At 36.1% G+C, this 16401-nt stretch overlaps 1 long non-coding RNA gene across 1 annotated transcript; it reads right to left on the bottom strand.

Moving 5' to 3' along the window:
• Positions 1-954: 954 nt before the first annotated feature.
• LOC308639794 lies at positions 955-13630 on the bottom strand. Its single transcript, XR_014020119.1, has 3 exons — positions 13481-13630; positions 2047-2074; positions 955-1301 (listed from the first exon to the last, which is right to left on the bottom strand). It is a non-coding gene; the product is annotated as an uncharacterized lncRNA (long non-coding RNA).
• Positions 13631-16401: the final 2771 nt, after the last annotated feature.

The following is a 16401-nucleotide window of genomic DNA, read 5'->3' on the forward strand; positions in this document are numbered from 1 at the left end:
AACTTTAAATGTATATTGCTAAGTGAAAGAAGCCAATTCAAAAATGGGTACATACTGTATGAGTCTAAATACATAACATTCTGGAAAAGGCAAAATAATAGTGACAGTAATAGTATTAGTGGGTGCCCAGGGTAAGGGATGGGGAGGGAGGGATGAAGAGGTAGATCACAGGGATTTTGAGGTTTTGGAAACTAGCATGTATGATACTGTGATGGTGGATCATGTCATTATATACTTGTAAAAACCTATAGATAAAGATGGTGATTGTGGTACATACCTGTAATCCAATTACTTGGGAGGCTGAGGTAGGAGGATCACAAATTCAAGGCCAACCTGGGCAACATGATGAGACACTGTCTCAAGATAAAATAAGAGGTCTGGGGTTGTAGCTCAGTGGTGGAGCACTTGTGAGGTACTGGGTTCAAACATCAGAATCACATAAAAATAAATAAATGAAATAAAGGTATTGTGTCCATCTACAACTAGAAATATTAAAAATAAATAATAAAATAAAGGTTGGGGCTGTAGCTCAGTGGTATAACACCTTTCAAGCAGATGCAAGGTCCTGTTTTCAATCCCTAGTACAGCAAAAACAACCCCCTCCAAAAAAAAAAAAAAAAAAAACCTAACCAACCAAACAAAAATCCTGCATGAAACCAAAACAACAGTAAAACAAAACCTCAAACAAGCAAAACAAAACAAAAACCACACAACAGAGAGTGTACCCAATGTAAACTAAACTATCGACTTTAGTCAATAATAATAACATGGTATTCAATACTGGCTCATCAACTGTAACAAATGTACCACACAAATGCAAGATTTTGATAATAGGGGAATTTTTTGTGAGAGGGGGATGGGCAAAGAGAGGGTCAATAGGAACTTTCCATACTTACTGCTCCATTTTATAAAAATATTTATTTTTTTAGTTTTAGGTGGACACAATATCTTTATTTTACATTTATGTGGTGCTGAGGATCGAACCCAGTGCCTCATGCATGCTAGCCGAATGCTCTGCAACTGAGCCCCAGCCCCAGCCCCATTACTGCTCCATTTTTCCATGAACCTAAAAACTGCCCTAAAAAATTGAGTCTATTATTTTTTTTAAAGTTAAGTAATCATAAATGAAGAAAACCATGGATATATTCCCAAATGGCAGAGCAGACCTTCCGTTCTAGCTTTGTGGAGCTCTAGGTGTAAATCCTATGTCCAGGGCCTTCCCCAGGCATTTCTCATCAGGCACAGGATGCAGTGTCCTGTTCAATTCAGTAGACTGCTTCACTTCAATTTCAGCAGGTTTTCTACCCAAGAAAGGATTAAAATACGTCAGAATTAGAAAAAAGAGTTAACCAAGCACCTCTTAACATTAAGCAAGCACAAATATATGAAATAAATAATTGTGATATTAACCTTTTCTATAAACAGACTATTGTGTGTCTATAACTGGATGGGAATGTGAGCAGGAAATGGAGGAAGGTGGTTGGAGGTTAGGGAGAGATTGATGCAAAAGGGGGAATTTGGGAGGTAAAAATGAGGAATGAATGTGGGCCGGGTTTGTGGCTCAGTAGTAGAGCGCTTGCCTAGCATGCGTGAGACACTGGGTTGGTTCCCGGGAACCACATAAAAATAAACAAATAAAATAAAGGTATTGTGTCCTTCTACAAGTACAAAAATATTTTTTAAAATGAGGAATGAATGTATTTCACAATATTAGAGAAATCAGATAATGCATGTTTCCCTCCAAAATTTGTAAGCTGATGCCCTAACCCACAATATCTTAGGATGTGATTATATTATCTCCATAGACATAGGGCTTTTAAAGGGGTGATCACCTTAATCTAAGGGTATAAGGGTGAACCCTAATCCAATATGATTGTATCATTATGAGAAGAGGGAATTTGGATCCTCAAAGAGGCACTAGGGATATGTGTGTACAGAGAGGAAAAAACATATGAAGACAGAGAAAGGAAACAGTTGTCAGCAAACCAAGGAGAGAGAGGAAAGAGGAGGGGTGGGGACTCAGGAAAAAAACAAATCGAGCAGTACCTTGATCTTGAAATTCTGGTCTCCAGAACTGTGAAGAGATAAATTTCTGTGTCTAACCCACCCAATCCATGGTATTTTGTCATGGCAGGCCACACAAACTAATTCAATTCAAAAAGCATTTAGCACGATGACAAGTACTCAATAATTGTCTTCAATTCCATTAGGGTTGTTGATAAAGAAAACTATCTTTGTCAGCCTGGCTCTGGGTATAAAATACAAGTCTTGTTAAAATTAAGAAGCTCAGTGGTAGGGTGTTTTCCCGGTATGTGTGAAGCCTTGGATTCAATACCCCACACTGCTCAAGAAAAGTTCTTTTGAAATTTAAGCATGCTTTCAGTTATTGAACAGAAGTCATGATTTTTTTTTTTTTTTTGGTACTGGTATTGAACCCAGGAGCTCTCAACCACTGATCCACATCCCCAGCCCCTTTTTATATTTTATTTAGAGTTGCTTAGCACTTCTGTTTTTTTTTTTTTTTCCTTGATACCAGGGATTGAACCCAGGGGCACTCAACCACTGAACCACATCACCAGCCCCATTTTTGTATTTTATTTAGAGACAAGGTCTCACTGAGTTGTTTAATGCCTCACTTTTTGCTGAGGCTGGCTTTGAACTCAAGATCCTCCGATCTCAGCTGCTGGGATTACAGGAATAAGCCACTACCCCCAGCCAAAACGCATGATTTTAAACTCTATTGACAAAGCACTGACCTGGCATAGTGAACCAGCAGATATATAGTTCAGGAAACTGATTTTCTTTCCCTTATACTTGCCAATATTACCTGTTGGTTTGGTGTTTTGCTATAATGTTGTTTATACCTTTTGAATTGTCTATGACAACTAAAATTTTCACTCATTGTAGAAAATTTGGAAAATAATGAAATAATTTAAAAATTGAAAATGAAAACACCCAAGACAACTACAACTATTTTAATTTATTTTCTTCTACTATTTCTCTGCAGAAAATTTAATATTGTTGCTGGGTGCAGTGGCACATGCCTGTAATTCCAGCAACTTGAGAGGCTGAGATAGGAGGATCGTGAATTCAAAGCCAGCCTTTGCAACTTAGCAAGGCCCTACGCAGCTTAGTAAGCACTGTCTCAAAATAAAAATAAAAAGGGTGGGGGATGCAGCTCAATGGTTAAGTATCCCTGGGTTCAATCCCCAGAACCAAAAGGAAAAAAATATTAACATGGTTTAAATAATTTTGTATATACAATCATGTGTACTTCTTTTTACATTTAATTTTGTATTAAGAACATTTCCTGGGCTGGGGATGTGGCTCAAGCGGTAGTGCGCTCGCCTGGCATGCGTGCGGCCCGGGTTTGATCCTCAGCACCACATACCAACAAAGATGTTGTGTCCGCCGAGAACTAAAAAATAAATATTAAAAAAAAATTCTCTCTCTCTCTCTCTCCTCTCTCACTCTCTCTTTAAAAAAAAAAAAGAACATTTCCTTTAGTTGTACAAAAGCTATGTAAAAATAATTTTATCCTTTTAATTCCTTTTTTGTGGTACTAGAAATTGAACCATGGGTCCTTTACATCCCCATCCCTTTTTATTTTTTTATTTTGAGACAGGGTCTTAATAAGTTGCTGAGGCTGACCAACTAAGGATCCTCCTGCCTCAACCTCCCAAATAGCTGGGACTAGAGGTACACCACTGTGCCTGGCTTCTTCTTTCCCTTTTCTTGCTGAGATTCCATCATATAGCTATACCATAATTTAGTTAGCCTCTCTAATCTTGAGCATTTAGTATATTTCCCTATTATAACCAGAGCTGAGATGAACATCTTTGTGTCAAAATCTTTGTTTTTTCTTTACTTTTTATGATTACAAAGTTATAACACATGTTGTGAAGTATTTAAATATTTCAGAAATGTATATTTAGATCATCGTCTTTCAAATGGTGGATTGGGGACTCAATATACTTGGAAGCAACTGACATTTTGATATTTTACTTTATTTTTGGTGCTGAGGATCAAACCCAGAAACTTGCATATGCTTGGCAAACCCCCTACACTCCCAACCCTATTTTACTTTTTATCATGAGATACCACATGAGAAGAAAAGTAGAGAAAAGTGTATCATGAACTATCATATACACATAACCTGTATTTCTTTTTTGCTTTTGATACCTTTTAAAGTTTACACGAAGTAAAATTCACTCCTTTTAGTGTATAGTTAGTTCTATGCAAATGCATATGGTCATGTAAGTACCACCATCACGATCAGAATAGAAAATAGTTATATCATCCTTCAGAAAGTTTCCTCATTCTACTTTGTAGTCAAGTCTTTCCCCACTCCAACTTCCATGCACCCATCTGTCTTCTATTCCTTTTAATGTGTGTGTGTGTGTGTGGGGGGGGGTATTTTCTAGGATGCCATATAAACAGAATAAAATAACCCAGGCCAGGACTAGGGTGAGGCAAGTGATATTACTTCAATTATTTAAGTAAATAAATAACACATAAATACATACTTACATAAGTAAGTAAAAAATTAACAGATTTGTTTAGTGGCATGACACATGTAGTCTCAGCACTTGGGAGGCTGAAGTGGGAAGATCAGTTGAGCCGAGAGTTTGAGGCCAGCCTGGGCAATTTAGTGATAACCTGTCTCAAAAAAAATTAACAGCAAGCTCATGCAAGGCCCTGGGTTTGATCCCCTGCAACACCAATAATAATAATAATAATAATAATAATAATAATAATAATAATAATAGCTGGGTGTAGTGGCCCACAGCTATAATTCCAGTAAGTATGGAAACTGAAGTAGGAGGATCTAAGTTTGAGCCCAGCCTTGGCAATTTAGTAGCACCCTGCCTCAGAATAAAAAATAAAAAGTACTAGGGATGGACCTCAGGGGTAAAGTGCCCAGGGTTCAACCCTCAGTACTGAAAAAAAACAAACAAACATACACACACACACACACACACACACACACACACACACACAGTTAACACCTTAGAATCACCTAAAACCTAGTCATATTCAAATTTCCCCAATGGTGCCTAAATGTCTTTAATGCTCTTGTATGAAAACATCAACCAGAATATAAAATGTTAGAACGTGTTGCATGTCGAAAGAGCATTGTTTCCTTCCTCCTCCTCTTCTGGCACTCTATCATTAAACTATATTCTCAACCGTTTAAATTTCTATTCTGAGAGAGGGTCTTGCTAAATTGCCAATGCTGAACTTCAACTTGTGATCCTCTTGCCTCGGCCTCTCAAGTCATTGGGACTACAGGCATACACCACCGTGCCTGGCAAGAGCATTGGTTCTTTAAAACAAAACTGTGTGTGTGTGTGTGTGTGTGTGTGTGTCTGTTTCTGAATGTACTGGGATTGCAAAATAAAATGTTTAGGGGAAGGCTGCGGATGTATCTCAGTGGTAGAATGCATGCTTATGTGCAAAAAGTTCTATGTTCAATTCTCAGCCCATCTCCCAAAAGTGGTTTTTTTTTTTTGTTTTGTTTTGTTTTTTTACTGTGAGATATATTTTAAACAGCTGAAAATCTTTAATGTAGAAGGTGAAAGCATCAATGAAGACAGAACCAAAATTAAGGTGTTCAACAACCCTGCTTCGTGTCAACATTTTTCTGGAAATTCCAGTCAATAAGAAAGAGGAATAAAAATGTATAAATACTGTGTTGCAAAGGAAGAGAAAAATTGTCATTGTTTGCAGATAATATTACTATTTCTAGAAAATCTGAGAGAATAGTTTATCAAAAATCTTTATTATTATTGTTTTTAAAGTAATCACAAAAATGTAATTCACATATGTTCAACCATCCATATCCAAATCTTCCTGATATAGTTCACTGTCGTTCATAGATTGGTGAATGGACCAGGGTCATAGGGATCTGATCAAACTCACGGGAAAATGAGATAGCATCTGTAATGTTTAGATATAACAACCTTGCTTTGTATATGTCTTCTTGTGTATATTTTCTGTTTTCCTGACATACTTTTTCCAATCCTTTCATTTTTTAGCCTTTTTTAAATACTTTTTTTAGTTGTTGATAGACCTTTAATTTATTTATTTGTATGTGGTGCTGAGAATCGAACTCAATGCCTCACACATGCCAGGCAAGTGTGCTACTGCTGAACCACAACCTCATCCCCACTTTTTAGCCTTTTAATTCAAGTACATACACAGAAAAATGCACATATTATGAGCTTGAAATTTCAGAAACTTGGGCTGGGATTGTGGCTCAGCAGTAGAGCGTTCACCTCCCACATGTGAGATCCTGGGTTCAATCCTCAGCACCACATAAAAATAGATAAATAAAATAAAGGTAACTAAAAAATGAATATAAAAAAATCCTAGGCTTTAAAAAAAAAAGAAAAAGAAATTTCAGAAACTTAATGCACCTATGTAATGAACAGTCAATAGGTAACACTGTTAGAACACGAGAAGCCCCGTGTGCCTTTCAGTCACTACTCTCCCAGCACCCCTCAGATAATTAAAACAAATGTAACATATTTAAAGCACTACCTATGAATTGAATTATTATAAACAATCATATTCTAAAAACTTGCTATAAAGCAAATAACCTTTTATAATCAGTAATCATCTGTTACCATTTATCATTTGAACTTTCATATATTTTTGGTTTTATTAAAACAGAACACATTTTAAAATGTACTCCAGAGCCAAACTGGTATTGTTTTGAATTGATAGTTTGAATTATTTATGAAACCATTCACATTTATTCATGAAAGCAATTATGGGTATATATAGTATATCATACTTTGTGTTTAAAGATAATGTGGCTAATAGTGAGTGAAGTGTGGTTGACCAGTTATTATGATAAAACTCTGCATAGTTTAGCTGTGCATGGTGGGCACACACTATAGTCCCAATGATTCAGGAGGCTGAAGCAGGAGGATCACAAATTTGAGGCCAGCCTCAGCAAATTAGCAAAGCCCTTAGCAACTTAGTGAGACCTTGTCTCTAAATAAATCTAGAAAATGCTAGGGATGTGGCTCAGTGGTAAAGTGCCCCTGGGTTCAATCCCAGTACCAACAATGTAAAACAAACACCTTCTCAAACCAACAAACAAAAAACTATGCATAAGTGAATATTCTTCAGTTTCTAACTGTAATAGAGTCTACTGAAATTTGTGAGCTTCTCTCTTGTTCTATGACTAGGCCAATGTCTAAATGAACTTTCTTTAAGTGATTCTTAAAAGTACTTGGGGTAGAGCTCAAGAAACCCGGGCTAGCAGCAGGAAGAGACCAGGATACAATCTTGACGTGTGAAGACTCCTAACAGCAAAGTAGCACATGCCAATGCTCCACATTGAAACTCCAGGACGTTAGCATTCCACAAGACCAGAATGGCTAAAGAAAAAAATAGAAAAGCAGTAACCATCCTAATGTTGTGGGACAAAATAAATCCTGTGCTTATATAGGTTAAAAAAAAGTACTTGGAGTACTTGATAAAATTTTTATAGCTCCCTTTTCATTTGCATTACATATTTTGTTAATTTGCATTACATTTTTGTTCCACTTGGAATTTCACCTATGTTATGATTTAGTAAATTTAGGTGTGTTTCAGACATCCATATGATAAGCTACATGGAACTAGGCTGAGTTTTTGTCATGGACTCTCCATTTCCACATCTTTATCCTACTATTTTTGTCTCTCACGTTTCATCCTAGTTCTCCAATACCCATTATTATTGTATTTCCAAGCCTTCCCTCTTCTGGTAGTATTTGTTGCACTATTCCTTTTAATCCCTTTCAGCATAAAAACTCTAATAATTTCTTGTTCCCATTTCAGGACAATAGATTACTTTCTAATGCATAATATGATGTTACTGGATGGTATTTGCCCAATATGTTAACCCTTCAATGCTCTCTTTAGCCAGGGATTTCCAAACTGTGACCTAAACTTTGCCCTAAGTGGTAGAGTTTTTGTCCCTGGTAGTTCAATGCAAGAAATCTGAGCAAGTTGGCCACTTAACCTACCCTGAAGACATTTGAAGATCATCATCCATTTTTTTTCTACATCTGTAGCTGTCTGTATATGACCCAGAGACTAAATGATTCAATAACAGTTCCTCACATTTTGTGATCTCACTGTTGTTGATCTTTTCTATTTTCCAATGTGGCCCAAAGCAATTGCTCATATTTTTTATGTGCTTGGGATCATCCTTGAAATTTATTTTTTATTTCTTCTTTTGAGATACACATGACAGTAAAACGTATTTTGACATATCATACATACATGGAGTATAACTTCCCATTCTTGTGGTTGTACATGATGTGGAGTTTCACTGGTGATGTATACATATATGAACATAGGAAAGTTATGTTTGATTCATTCTACTCTTTTCTATTTCTATGCCCCTTCCCTTCGCTTCCCTTCATTCCCCCTTTGTCTAATCCAATGAACATTAAAAAATTTTTTTTTTTGTTTTTAGTTGTCGATGGACCCTTATTTTTGTTTATTTATATGTGGTACTGAGTATTGAACCCACTGCCTCACACATGGTAGGCAAGCACTCTAACACTGAGCTACAACCCCAACCCCTAATTCAATAAACTTTTATCTTCCCCCTCTTTATTGTGTGTCAGCATCCATATATCAGAGAAAGTGTTTGACCTTTGATTTTTGGGGTTTGGCTTATTTCACTTTGCATGATAGTCTCCAGATCCATCCAATAAAATCATCTATGACGACCGGAAGAGGGAAAGAAGAAGTCTCACTGCCATAGAGGATGCTGAATGCATCTCTTCTGAGGATGCTGAATAATCTCTTCTGTAGATTTCTTTTTTTAAAAAATATTTTTTCAGTTGTTCGTGGACCTTTATTTTACTTATTTATATGTGGTGCTGAGAATTGAACCCAGTGCCTTACGCATGCTAGGCAAGCATTTTACCACAGAGCTACAACCCCAGCCCTCTTCTGTGGATTTCTATTGTGGTTTTATGGTATCCAGATTCTCTAGGCATTTTATAGTCCAAACACATGCCAGTTTTCTTGATTTCTCTTCCCATAGGTTCACTGCTGGCACACTGGTATTCAGGGAGTCACTCAGATAGCAGAACTTACAGATGGCTTCGGCCTCTAATTAAATGACAAATCTTGGACTTTCCTGATATAGCTTAGGGATGGTCATGTTTCTCCCAGTCTACGTTTTTTTCTTTTGAAGTTTTAATTTTGTGTTTTGAATGAGGAATGCATTAACATGGTTCAAACATAAAAACAAAACAAAGCTTACATTTGAAACTTCCATAACCCACTCCTGTTCATATATACCCTGCTCTTTCTACTCTTTAAGGTAACTATTTAATTGGTTTTTATATACTCTCTCTTTCTTTATGCAGACAACAAGCAAAAATATATATTCATATTTCTCCCGTTCCACAAAATGTAGCATACTTCCATTCTTTTTTGCATTTTTATTTCTTCACCTAACTATATCCTGAAGATCTTTATAAATCAGGACTTAAAAAAACTCCCTCATTCCTTCTTACAGCTTCTTTTAACATCATATAACCATATCAATATAACATAGTTTATTTAATTAATACTCTATTGATAGAAATTTTTCCTGTTTTTGTTTTCTATTTCACATCTTTGTCTCTAAATAATTTTTTAAAGGGGTGGGGATGTGGCTCAGTGGCTAAGTGCCCCTGCATTCAATACTAGGTCCCCCCACCTCCAAAAAAAAAAAAAAACTAGGCCAGCCATCTTAGATTCCTTATCAGCCCTGGACCTCTCACCTCTATAACTGTCAACATGAAAAAGAAACCAACTTCTATCTCATTTAAATTACTTATATAGAATCTTGGGTCTCTTTGTTACAGTATCTGCCCCCTCCCTAATAAAATCATACTAAGCTAACCTTGAAAAAATGCAAAAAGCACATTCTGAGTCATTGGAAGATGAGTAGGCAGAACAATAGGACCATATAATAAGTCCACAAATATTATCAGAGGTGTAAAGATGGACTTTTATTTTGTACCAGTGGTCTTGAGACAATTGTGTAATTATAGAGAAAAGATCGATTTTTTAATTTTTATGTTTGTGGTGCTAGGGATTGAATCAAGGCCTCACACAGGGTATGCAAGCACTCTGTTACACATTCACAACCCTATTATTTTATTTTGAGATGGTATAGCTAAGTTGTCTAGGCTGGCCACAAACTTGTGATCCTCTTGCCTCAGCCTCCAGAGTTGCTGGAATTATAGGTGTTTGCCACCACACCTGACTCAAACTTAATATTCTTAAAAGTGGCTTGACATTTTAAAAACTTGTAAGCTGGTTCACTATTATAATCTCAGCAACTCAGGAGGCTGAGGCAGGAGGATTGAAAGGTCAAGACCAATCTGAGCAATTTAGCAAGACCCTGTCTCAAAATAAATAAAAGGCCTGAGAATGTAGCTCCATGGTAGAGTACCCAAGTTCAACCCCTTTACCTCAAAAATAAATAAATAAATAAATAAATAAATAAATAAATAAATAAATAAATAAATAAATAGAAAACTTGCATTTTATTTACTCATTAATCCAAAATTTATGGGGCAACTACTATTTTTCTTTTTGTGGGGATAAGTACTGGGAATTTATCACAGGGGTACTTTGCCACTGAGCTATATCCCCAGCCGATTTTAGTTTTTATTTAGAGACAGTCTTGCTAAGTTGCTGAGCGTATCACTAAGTTGCTGAGTCTGGCCTCAAACTTGCAATGCTCCTTTCTCAGTTCCCAAATTTGCTAGATTACAGGTGTGCCCCATGACATCAGGATTATTTTTCTTGCTTTCACTTAAGTCAAATTACTAATAAAGCCTTTATAATCAAGTTTTTTTACATAACTTTTGTTTTATCAATAGTAATGCTAGTAAAAGATTAAAATTAAAATATAAATGTATTCAAAATGTATAAATTTTATTATATGGTTTATTATTTTGGTAGTACTAGGAATTAAACCCAAGTGTACTTTACCACTGAGCCACATCCCCAGTCCTTTTTTTTTTTTTTATTTTGAGATAAGGTCTTGCTGTGTTTCCCACCCTGTCTGGCCTGACTAAGCTTTTGCCATCTCCCATACAGGAGGTGTGGGGGAGGCCAGAAGATAGCATGGACTTTTCTTTTTAGGGTCACAATGTGGAACTTGTTCACATGGCCAATTCTATCTGCAAGGGAGATGGGGAAATACAGTTTCTTGCTGGATAGCCATGTGCCTGACTAAAGCTCAAGAGTTACACATCTTAGTAAAGAAGGGGAAAATGATTTCCATTTTAATGGGGGCCTGAGGCTAGAAGGTGTTGGAACATTGCAATAGAAATAATGATATACACCCTTCTCTTCGGGAATTGGCAGTGAGTGACTGGTGCAGAGGAGTGCAGGGTTTATATAGGCTTTCCCTTCTTGCTCTCACAATTTTGGGGTTCTTTTCGCTCAGAGTTATATTTACTATTTGTTAAAATTCTTGCTCTTTTTTCATCCTTCTGCCTATATATGTTGCCATATGTGTGTATTTTTGTTTGTTCTTCTCTCATTGCTTTACTCACATGTCCTTAGAGATATCAATCTATTTATGAGAAAACTCTTGGGGCTTGTTAATGAATTAATTGGCAAAAAAAAAAAAGGCTTCCCAAGGAACAAAAGTCAGAGCCTGTTCATACCTCTGAACTTCCTATCTCCCTTCCCTTGATACCTCACTTGAATGTGATAAAGAATGGACACTTGCAAAAAAAAAAAATGTATGAACAGTGAGAAGTGACCTTTTCACATTTACAGAAAGCTAAGTTGCATATTAAGGGGATCTGGATTGTAGACATTGCTAAACTAAAGGATAGGGATAAAGCCACCAAGGAAAGATCCTGTAGCCTTAGGGAAACCATATAATTTATCATCTAAACTGGGAAACTTCAGAGAGTTTAAGAAATTAAAGTAATTCAATATATTTGAAGTATTTTTCTGCTGATTGACAAACTGGTTTTTCATATTCATGGAATACAAAATAATTCTATAAGACACTAACATCAAAAATAAAAATATTTCTAAAAATAAAACTAAAAATATCTCATAGAGATAGAGCAAAAACTCTTATTTATAATTGATTCCCTGAACATTAAAAATAACATAAACAGAGGGGCTGGGATTGTGGCTCAGCAGTAGACAGCTCGCCTCTTATGTGCGAGGCCCTGGGTTTAATCCTCAGCACCACATAAAAATAAATAAATAAAATAAAGGTATTGTGTTCAACTACAAGTAAAAAATAAATATTTAAAAAAGAACATAAATAGAATAATTTCTTGGTACATATTCACATACTTTGATCACATTCTTAGCTCTATTTGTCTTAAATACATGTTACTAGTATTTTTTTAAAAATGTGTTTTTTCAATATTATCTTTCTATTTTTATTTTTTTACATAAAATTGTCTGCAATTTGTTTACAATTTATGGTTAATAAATTTGAAATTATAGACTTCTTCAATTGACTCTTCTCTATATGTCATATTGTTTTAATTGAGAAAATACTCTCTATAGGAATAGAAAAGAAATCTGTTAAGTGGAGGATAGTCTCAACACTAATATTTATTAGAACTGTGTAAATATTTCAGATCAACTATTTTCATAGGTTGTACATTTTTGCTTCCATTTGGAGTATATTTCTTGGACATTTTTTCTGCATGTGTGTGGGGGGAGTACTGGGACTGAATCTAGAGGCCCTCTACTACTGAGCTACATCCCCAGTCTGTTAAGTTTTTATTTTGATACAAAGTCTCACTAAGTTACTGAGGCTGGCTCAAACTTGTGATCCTCCTGCTTCACCTCAGAGTCACTGAGATTATAGGCATGTACCACCCTGCCTGGCAAGGTTCACATTTCCTTCCTTTCTTCCTTTTTGGCAGTGCTAGGAATTGAACCTAGGGCCTGTGTATGGCAGGCAATTGCTCTCCAACTGATCTACATCCCCAGCCTGAGGTCTATGTTTTCTTGCTGGCTATTCACCAGAGGCTGCTTTCTCATCCAAAAGTCCTGCCAGAGTTCCTTGCCACATGGATCTCTTTATAGACCCTTTCACAACATGGTAATTTACTTCAAAGCCAGAGAAAGAGTCTGTAGTGCATACTAGTAAGACAGAGTCTTATGTTCACATCTTAATTTAATCATGTGAATGATATTACATTACTTTGTCATAACATGATTTAAAAGCAAGTTTCAGGCCAGGTGTGTTGGTGTGCACTTTTAATCCCAGCAACTCGGGAGGCTGAGGGAGGAGAATTGCAAATTCAAGGCCAGCCTGGGAAACTTAATGAGACCTTATCTCAAAAAATAAAAATAATAAAGGTCTGGGAATGGGTATATAGCTTGGTGGTAGAGTACCCTGTGTTCAATCACCAGTACTGTCCAAAACAAACAAACATACAAACAAACAAACAAAAAACAAGTAACAGGCTCAACTCACATTGAAGAGAAAGGAATTATGCAAAGATGTGAATACTAGAGGGTAGAGATCATGGGAGCCATCTGGATAGTCTTTCCAGGATCCCTAGAGGCAGGTTCTGAGATTGAGATTTGTATGAGGATTGATTCTGGGAACAACACCATTTTCACCCCGGAGAGAGGAAATCAGGATTAGATAGAGAGGAAGAAGTTGCAATAGAGATTTCAGCCAATCTCACAGAAAGTTCTGGACCAAAGGTGATCCTTTAGAAATGTCACTGAAACCAGGGATTTCTAACCAGATTAATCAATCATTGTTTGATGGATCTCCTTGGGAATGGGGACATAACCTGAGATAGGGAGCTTCTTTCAACAGAGGACAATTTATGTGAAGGGACTCAGCTGTAAGCTGTCAGCAACCAAAGAATAACTGCCTGATTTCTGAAGGGGGTAATTTGGTGACATATTTTATATAATCATAATAGTTATTAAACTAGAATATATCCTTAATTAGTACATATATTTTCCCACCACTGTGAATAAAGTCTGTTGAATTTATTTATTTTACTTTTTAAGTCAGTTGAATTTAAAATAATAAAAGCATTCTAAGTTCAGGATTGTTTGGACAGTGGGTCAATGTGTGGGGCTATGTGTTAGTTACTTTACCATTACTGTAACAAAAAATTGAGGTAAATCAATGTACAAAAAGGCAAGTTTGGTTTTTGCTCACAGTTTCAGATGTTTCAGTTAATGACTGCTTTGGACCTGTGGTAATACATCACAGTGGGAGCACACTCACCTTATGACTGGAAATGAAAAAAACAGAGAAAGAGGAAGGGGCTAGGGTCTCACTATCCCCAATATCAAGGGCATGCTTCCAATGACCTGAAATCCTCCTACTAGGCCCCACCTCTTAAAGGTTCCATCACATCTCAATAGTGCCATAGACTGTGGCATGGACCTTTGGGGGACACTTAAGATCCAAACTAGGGACGATTACTTGGAATAAATAATGGTGGTATTGAGCCATAATGTTGCAGAAGCTGAAGGGTATAGTCTGGTAGATAATAGCTCTTTCAAGCTTTTCATTAGTATGCAAAAAATCATGGGAAGTCCAGGCTAAGATAATAAATCCCTTAAAGCCAAGGATACATTCCAGTAAAATATAATAAGAGAAGCAGGATGAACTTTAACAGGGAAGAAGTCTAAGGTCCTCTCTGTACGTTTAGAAATGAAGGAATTTCTAATAATTTCTAAATTATTTGTATAAATTAAGGAAAGAGGAGCCATGTTTAAATAGCAGTTCATGTGAAAAATATCTGAGAGGCTTCATTTACCACAAGATTAGCATGATGATAAGGCTGAGGAAAATGATAATGCAACCTTAAGCCTAGTTAACAGAAGTCTAAGTTATTGCAAATAATAGTTCTAATGTACTCTGTGCTAACCAGACCTCATCTGTGCCAGTTTAAGACAGTATTTTATATGAACACAGAAAAGTGCATGAGTCATAAATATACAGCTCAATAAATTTTCACAAAATGAACACACCCATGTAACTGTCAGGGTGACTGACCAACTATTTCAGTTTTTCCCCAGGACTATTCTGGTTTTAGCATTGAAAATCTTATATCCTGGTCCTGGGCAAATCAATCTGCTGATTATTCTAGAAAACCCAGATTAAGGAATATGAAATTACCAGCATCCTAGAAGTCCTCATATGGTTTATTAGTGAATACCCACCCTTCCTTCTTAAAGGAAACCACTATACTGACTTCTAACACCACAGATTATTTTAAGACACTGTATTTTAATATGGGTGCTATGAACTAAAGAGCAGAGGTTATAACCTCATGGCCCATGGGCTGAATCCCAGCTGGCAGACATGTTATGAGTCATGCAATACTAGCCTGTAGAGCCATTTTCCCCACACTAATTTAGTTGGTGGACAGTTTTATGAGTTATTTTGTGTGTGTGTGTGTGTGTGTGTGTGTGTGTGTGTGTGGTGCTGGGGTTTGAACCCAGGGCCTTGTGCATGCAAGGCAAACATTCTACCAACTGAGCTAAGTCCCTGCCCAGTTTTATGAGTTTTAACACATATATGGATTCATACAACTCCTACCACCACCAGGATACAGAAACTAGTGAGGGACAGGGCATTTAAATAGATTCACAATATCTTCACACAAATTACTTACTGATTACAGTAAGGAAAAAAGAGTAACTTTATAGTAGTGAAATTTGTCAGATACTGCCTTAACCAAATGATCAAAATTATCATTGCCAATAATTATATCAACCAATATCATGTATTTCCTAATATAATTGAACTGAGGAAGATGCAACATCACAAAGTATTCCAACCAAAAATACATAGCCAGGGGCTGGGGCTGGGGCTGTGGCTCAGTGGTAGAGCACTAACCTCACACATGTGAGGCACTGGGTTCAATCCTCAGCACCATATAAAAATAAATAAACAAAATAAAGATTTTTTTAAAAAATACATAGCCAGAATAGAATCATGAGGAAACATCAGACAAACTCAGTTGAAGGAGTTTATTTCTACAAAATAAAAAATAAAATAAAAAATAAAATAAAAAGGAGTTTATTTCTACAAAATAAATTACTTGTATTATTAAAATGTCAATGACAAGAAAGATAAAGATTGAGAGACTGTTCCAGATTAAAAAAGATTCAAGAAATGCAAAATAAAAATCAATATATGATCATGGATTCAATCTAGGAGCAAAATATTTGCTATAAAGAATATGATTAAGACAATCAATAAATTTGAATGCTATTAGATAATAGTATTATATTGAGATTAAATTCGTGATTTTTATAATTGTATTATAGTTATGTAAGTGAATAACTTGGATTTTGAGAAATAGTCACAGATGTATCATAGGTAAAGGAGTAATGGCATTGGAATATCTATCTATC

Source organism: Spermophilus citellus (assembly GCF_964194105.1).
Source record: "Spermophilus citellus genome assembly, chromosome: X".
Taxonomy (NCBI): Eukaryota; Metazoa; Chordata; class Mammalia; order Rodentia; family Sciuridae; genus Spermophilus; species Spermophilus citellus.